Consider the following 7,415-nt stretch of genomic DNA (forward strand, 5'->3'; position numbering starts at 1 on the left):
AGGGTGGGATATTTTCTCAGTGGCTGCCCTGGGGATCTCCCCACACATGCACCAGCTTTAGCACTCACAAAAAGCACCAGCAAATTTAGAGTAAAAGTTGGACCCACATTTCTCCAGCCAAAACTTTCTGAGTGGAAAACTAAACATTTTCACCAGAAAGAGAACAACTGGAAGAAAAACACTGCAGTTCAGGCCAGGCAAAATGGGACTGCCTGCAGCGTGGTGATGGCTTCTGAGAAAGGATTTCTGAGCCTCTCCTGCCACAGTTTGTGTGTGTAATGTGGGGTCTGTCCTGTCACCTGGGGGATGCATTTTACCCCCTCCTGCAGGTGTCATATCCCAATGCTCTGGGGAAGCCTGGTGCCCGAGGCCATTTCCCAGGACCCTTCTAAGTCCCTTTTCAATGAAACACCACGGATATCCACATAATTTCTCCTCTTTTACATTCAGCTCCAAAGCAGGCTGGCTGGTAAGTGCAGGAACTCAGCCCGTGGGCAGCCAGCTCTCAGCCTGACCTCCAGCCAGGGCTCCATACCAATTGCTCTGCACAAGCTTTTATGGCTCTTTCAGCTGCACTCAGCTTTGATTGTGCCTGATCAAAATGCACATGGCCAGCGTTGATAATCACTGATGATCAGGAGCTTTTAGGAAGCAAATGACGGGGCCAGCGCTCGCTTGATGGATCAGGTCATTAGGAGCAGCTGTTTCCCTCCTTGACTTGCTTTTTGAAGGGAAATTGTGTTGTCGTTCTTTCTCCTGCCCCTCTGGGAAACTGTGTGAAGGTATTTTGGGGGTCTCTGGCTATTACACCTACTTGAAAGCATAAAAGTTTTTGTGGGTGTAAGGGAGGAGGTCAGCAGTGTCCTGGCTGGCGTGCACAGCAGTGGGTTTGAATAGCAATTTCTGCACAAATCAGCTGCTGATCCTGCTGGTGCTCAAAGAGTTCTCCTGGCTGCAAGTGGAGCATCTTCATAATGACAGACCCCCTGGTGAGGGCAGAGGCACAGGTGTGGTGCAGGGGGATTTAGAGGCAGTTTCTAAGGCAGTGTTTGTGTTCCTGAGCTCTCCCTGCTTAGCTGGGTGGGCTGAAGGCATGAAAGGCTCCTCTGTGGTGGCCCAGCTCTGGGCATCACCTGGGGATTTGGGGGTGAGAGGCTGCTTGGGAGGCAGTGAGGCAGCCCCCACCCTGCTTGGTGAAACTGTGCCAGATCAGGTTCTTTCCTCAGTGAGGAGCTGTGATTTTCCAGATGAGACTTCAGCCCCTGAGGAGAGAGAAGTGACTGCAACTATCACCCACCAATGGAAGAGTGTAAATATGGGGGCCACAAATACCCTCATGCCCTGGAGGAGCTAAGCTGCTGCCAGAAATTAGGGAGTTGGTTACAAACTCCAGGTTGTTCCAAACTCCAGGATGCTCCAAACCAGCCCTCAGCGGCATCTCCAGAGCTCATTCCCACTGTACAGATGGAGACAGAGACCTGCTGCAGTAGCTGAACTTCAGAAAGGGTTGTGCAAACTGCCCCCAGATCCTGCTGGGCTGCAAGCCCCACGGATAAGCCAGGCAAGGAAAGTGAAGCAGTATTTAGAGGAACCCATCAGAGGTGGTATGACAGCTCTCTCTGCCTGCAGAGATTTGGCAGCCCTGGACTACTGGAGCCAGGCTGAACTGCTTTATGCAGCCACAGTAGGTATTTCTGCCATGGTAGGGATGAATGCATCCTGGGAGAGGTTCATCCTCAGATGTTTCACTGGTCTCTGGGGATGGGTGTGCACACAAGGTTAATTGTAGGCACTGAGTATCTGCTTCCCTGAGGATACCTAGCTCAGACTTCCTTGCTCTGGTGAGACATTGTGTGTTTAGGAATTAATTACAAACATGAGTTGCAAAAAAATATAATTCTGCTTAATAATAATAAAAAAAAGGGGGGAGGAAGAGAAAATTTGCCAGAGCCATATATTAAAAACAAATTATGTTCAGCAGGTAGGTGAGTCAAGGCCCGCCAGGCAATTGGGAAGGCAGCGTGCAGGCAGTAATTGAAAAAAGTGAGACACAAGTGAACAGCCACAGCTCTGGCATAATAACTCCCAGCATACACATAATCACAGAGTTAGCAACAGGCACTGGGTGGGGTGGGAGCTGCCCTGTGCTGTGTTCTGGGGACCCCTGGCACGCCCCAGCCCTGGGCTGGGGTCTCTGTGCCTGGGAGCAGGGCAGGGATCTCAGTGGTGATTCCTCATGGTGTTTCCTCACCGTGCTCCTCTCTTGGGCCTGATGAACCTCAGATCACCCCCAGGCGTTTATTGAATCTGAGTTAGTGCCAGGGATCCCTTTACAGCTCAAATTATGGGTTATTGCAGAGCATGAGCATTAAATACCTGCTGCAGGAGGGATGCTGTTGTCCCCTCTCAATCGTCTGCTTCCCCTTCTAAGCTCCCTCCTGGGGAAAGTCTTGACATCCCATCCTTCTCCACTGCTCTTGACATCCCTGCTGGGTCCAGCCTTTGTCCCCAGCAAGCCATTGATGCCCCCAGGACACCTGGGAGCAGCTCTGGCCAAGGCTCTCCTGAGGCTGCCAACCCTGGCTAGCAGCTGAACTGGCTGTGTGCAAGCAGGTCTTTTTTGGGGTGTTTTTAGGGCTGTGTGTCTGGGAGGCACGCCTCCTCTGGGGTCAGGTATTTCCTTGATTATTTCTTTCCTTGTGAGCTCATGAAGTGTGATGAGGGTCCCTCTCTTCAAGGGGAGCAGCCCCTCTTGCCTGCTGCAGAGTCCCTCTCACTCACGCTGTGCTGGCTCCCACGCCCAGCTGCTCCTGGGGGAGAGCTGGGGGTACAGGGCAGCCTTTTGGTCTCCTCCTCTTCACCACCTAATCGCCAGGAGCCCTGAGAAACAAGGAAGCTGTGGCAATGGAATGGAGACTGGGAGAGCTTTCCATCCCACTGCTTTGCTTGAGTCCTGTCTACACATTGATGATTGACACACAGTCAGTTTGCACCAGCGAGGATCTGCAGAGCACCTGCATCTCAAGGAGTGCAGCAACTCCTCCACTTAATGGTTACCTTGGCCCAGTTGCCATCCTAGCCCCTCTCACCAGGGCTCTTGCCCTCAGGGGATGTTATATACAATATCTGCTGCTGCTGCTGCCAATCCCTTCTCTAACCCCATTCCCTCCTCCTCCCGTCGCTCCCTCCCTCACAGTTCCTTTGTTGTCGTGTCATGGCTTGGGCTCTGTTGCTTCGATTGCTTCACATCCAATGGGTCAGCCAAGATCAGGACTCATTTATGAGAGATGCTGTGTGTGCAAAGGCCATCCCTGCCCTTATGAGGAGCTTATGGATAGCTCAGAAAGCCGCAGGTTATCCAGGGATGGCAGGGAATAGAGACACAGAGAGACGAGGTAACTTGCCCCATGCTGCACAGGGGACTCTACACGAGGAGCAGTCCCAGCCCAGGTGCAACCATGGCCCCACATAAGGCATGTGGAGTGCTAAAAACAAGACAAACTAAGCGCAGCTGGCATAAAATCCATGCAGTACATTGAACTGTAATGATTCTGACAATAAAGCAACCCAATAAATATTATGAAATGAAAACAGCCCTCCGGGAGCGTTTGCAATCGATTGCTGAGAGCTGGCATTTGTGCAGCAGATTACGTGCGAGACAGGTTTGCTCTGCCTTTTCTTCTTTCCCTTCTAAATGCAGAATGAAAAGAGCTCTCTGGAGTGGATGCTGGGGGGAGACCCCCTCCCTCCTGTGCTTGGGCGCTGTCAGAAAGGGAGAAAAAGGTGAGTGAGACAGGAGAGGCTGTGAAGCCAGTGGGGCAGGAGTTTAGGGGTGCAATTCCTGTCCTTGCAAGCAGTGACAAGGGGGACAAGTCAGTGTCCCCCTCATCCCAGCCTGCAGAATTAGGTTTCCCTTTCCTACCCTTATACCCTGAGACATTAATTTCCCAGCAGTTGATGCATGGTGTGGATCTCCTGCCTCAGAACAGGGTGAGGGGAATTGGGTGGTGTGTGGGGCTCTGGATCTGGGGTGGGTTTGTCTGTGCTGGGATGGAGTGCTGGCTGGGGGAGGTTGTTTGCCATTGCTGCCTTGCTAAAACACAGCTCTGCCCTTCTTGCCTCCCTGTCCCTTACCTGAGCATGGGTGACTGTGGCTGCTCCTTGGCTGGCCTGGCACACAGAGCAGTGTTCAGCTGGGTCTCGTGGAGCTGGTGCTGCGAAGATGGGAGTGCTGTGTATTCAGGATCACTGCTTGGAACCTCACCCAGTTTCTCTGGTCTTCACCTCCCATGGGCTAACCACAGTGTAAATTTACCACCACAGCCTGGATTTTCCTTTTGCACATCCCCTGTCCCCTTGGTGCCCCATGAGATGCTCAGCTGAGCCAGCCCTTATTCAGCTTCAGCTCCCTGGGCGGATTATCTGATGCTGTGTGCCCACCAGGTCCCTGCTCCTGCTTCCTGGCTGGTGTTGACCATGCACCTGGGCATCCTGGGCAGCTAAGGCAGGCTCTGACCTCCCTCACACACAGCCTGGGCATGCACTCCCCTTGATTTTCCTGGCTCCTGCCTGCTCCCTCTTGAATCCTCTCCATCGGGCTAATTAATCCTGTTCCGAGTGATGGCCTTTTTACTGCTGCTAATTACAGGAACATCAGCCTGTGAGAGAAGTGTGATGGGCTGGAAACCTGTGGTTTGCAACGAGTTTGGAACTCACAGGATGCGAGAGGGGTGAGGGAATTCCTCATAAATTCAAGACATGAACCAGGCAGGCAAGGTGCCTCTTCTGGTGTGGAGAGTAGGATCCCCATGAATGAAGAAAAGTGGAGCCAGGTTTCAGAGTAAATAAGAAATAGTTCCAGCAGTAAGTAGTGGATGTTCAACAGCCTGGTCACGGATGCTAAATTCTTACCTGGATGGCAGGAAAGGCTGGGCAGTTTTATAGAAAAGAGAAGTTTGTAGTTACATGGGAATTCTCTGTTGCTCAGGAATTCCCTGAGCTGTGTGTGTGCTGCATCTTTAGCAAACACTCAGACACTGGCAAAAGAGGGCCCATGCCAGCAAACCTCAGTGCTGAGGAGGGCTTCTCCAGCACACAAACCCTCCTCAGCCAGTACCTCTTCCTCTCTTCTTTCCACTGCCACCATTTCATCAAAATCCTCTCCTCTGCAGACTCGAGGCAGGGCACTGAACACTGCTCAGAGGATCACTGCTCAGGCACTGCTGGCATGTTTGCCACGAATAGCTCTGTATCAAAAGAAATACATTTTAAAGCTGCTGCAACATAGCAAGATTTGTCTTAGAGTGTGTTATCTCATCAAGCGTGCCCAGAGTGAGCTCAGCTCTTTCGCCAGCCTCATTTTTCTGAGCAGCAGCTGATTGCGATTTTCCAAGTGACACCTCTAGAGCTTTGAGGTTTTTTTCTTTTCTTTTTTTTTAAAGTTGTTTAGTTGTTTGAATTGTTGGGGGTTTTTTGTTTGTTTTGTTTTTTGTTTTGTTTTGGGGTTTCTTGGGGGGGATTTTATTTTTTTTTGTTGTTATTGTTGCTTTTCATTTTAGGGAGCTCTTCTATGAACAGCTTAGACAGGAACAACAAAAAGAAAAAAAGAGAAATAACAATTGCCCTTCTTTGGGGAGTGAGGGTAAACAACTCCACCTATTGTGGGTGTTTCACAGGCTGATGGTATGGCCAGCTGCTGGGTACAAGAATGGGCCCAGCTCTGCTCTCAAATATTTACCAGAATAAATTTGAAGTATCTTTGCTAGAGTCAATAGTTATTACACTGGATTTTTATCAGTGTGAGTGATAGCAATTGAAGATATTTTCAAGGCATTTATAAATAAAAACGTTCCTGCTGGCTAAATAGATACACTTCTTTGCTAACTGGGAGTAATCATATGCATTTTGATACCAGCATCTGCTAAATAAGTCCAGGGCTGTGTATTAATGAGGGTGCTGCAAGAACTTTGGAGTACAGGATCAGAATTCAAAACAACTGGGATGGATGGGAGAGAGTGTCTGGAATCAGCCAGATGAAATTTAGTAGGGAGAGCACAGGGTACCACATTTGGGAGGGATAAATGAATGCATGAATGCATAGACAGGAGAGCCTGGAGAGGCAGCAGGATGGCAGGCAAGGATCAGGGGGTTCAGATGGATGACTAACTTAGCATGAGTCAATAGTGGGATGGTTTAGCAAAAAGGGCAGCTCACCTCCTGGGATGCATTAATGCTGGATGTTGGATGTAAGCCATTGAAATCTGCAATTCTGCTTTGTCTGAGCTGTGTCCAGGTCTGGACACTGCAGCTGAGGGCACCTGCAGATGAACTGGAGAAAAACAGCAGCGTGTTTGAATGGAGAGATGCTAGAGTGGGCCAGGAATCTATGTTTCCTTCCTGTGAAAATGTCTGTTTTTCAGGGGCACAAAAGGAAGGGCATTGGCTCAGTTCATGAAAATGAACCTCAGACTCCTCTGAGTTTGACCCTATGGGGCAACAGTGCTCACTTTTTGCTATTTCTGTCCCTCAGACCCTCCTCCCAGGTAATTTGGCCCTGCCCTAATGGGATCCCATATTTTGACACAGCACCTTTCTTTTAGTATGCATTATGGTGCAGAGCAAAGCATTCTCACTTCCTGTTTTGCAGGTTATCTCCATTCCAACTCACATTCCTTGGGTTTGAAGAGAAATGAGCTCCTTGACTGACTTCTGGACAGGAAGTTTGGCTTCAGCATTCATGCTCCAGGCTCTCCCTGTGTGTTATTTCCTTAAAAGCTAAAAAAGGGGCTTCTGGGCCAAAAATATGTCTCATCATTGTGATATGAACTGTAAGTCTGAACAATGCAAAAAAGTAACCCAGAGAGTCAATACCCCCTGTCACCAACTGCTCATGATACCCCTGTGCTCAGGATCCCAAGAAAAACCAGCAGTAAACCAGAAAACAGCTTTTTCCACATGGAAGTGGGGCTGCTTTGGAGCTGGCCCTTTCTGACTGGAGAATACCTGGCTCCTTGGGCTCCGAGACAGCTGCGAAGTTGCGGGGAGGCTGCGGGAACAGTTCATTATCCAGGGCTGGGTGAAGGCGGGAGGCAGAGTTTCCCACTCCGGCTCCCTCCTCTTTGCAATGCGCTGTGCATAGCGGCTCTGGGTGACATTAGCGCTCAGGCAGGCGTGCGTACTCCGGAGGAATACGGGAATGCCGCGCGTATTCCAGAGCGCCAGCAGCCTGCGGATTGCGCTCCTCTTTCAGCGGCATTAGGGCAAACCTGCAGGAGGTCTCTGGAAATCAGGGGGATGGATTATCCTGATAATAAAGGCAATCAGAATCCGTCCTGCCCAGGATGTTTAAATGACACCGCCGACTGCAGGGGTGCCAGGGGTGTGCCTGGCACTGGCGCAGTGTTGTTCACGGGTTT

The 7,415-nt window shown here is 50.4% G+C and overlaps 1 long non-coding RNA gene across 1 annotated transcript; it reads left to right on the top strand.

Annotated features, from left to right (window-relative positions):
• The first annotated feature begins 524 nt into the window (after positions 1-524).
• On the top strand, positions 525-7,106 carry LOC135290173 (uncharacterized). The gene is made up of 3 exons (XR_010352875.1): positions 525-782; positions 6,420-6,542; positions 6,647-7,106. It is a non-coding gene; the product is annotated as an uncharacterized LOC135290173 (long non-coding RNA).
• The last annotated feature ends 309 nt before the right edge of the window (positions 7,107-7,415 follow it).

This window comes from Passer domesticus, chromosome Z, assembly GCF_036417665.1.
Source record: "Passer domesticus isolate bPasDom1 chromosome Z, bPasDom1.hap1, whole genome shotgun sequence".
NCBI lineage: Eukaryota > Metazoa > Chordata > Aves > Passeriformes > Passeridae > Passer > Passer domesticus.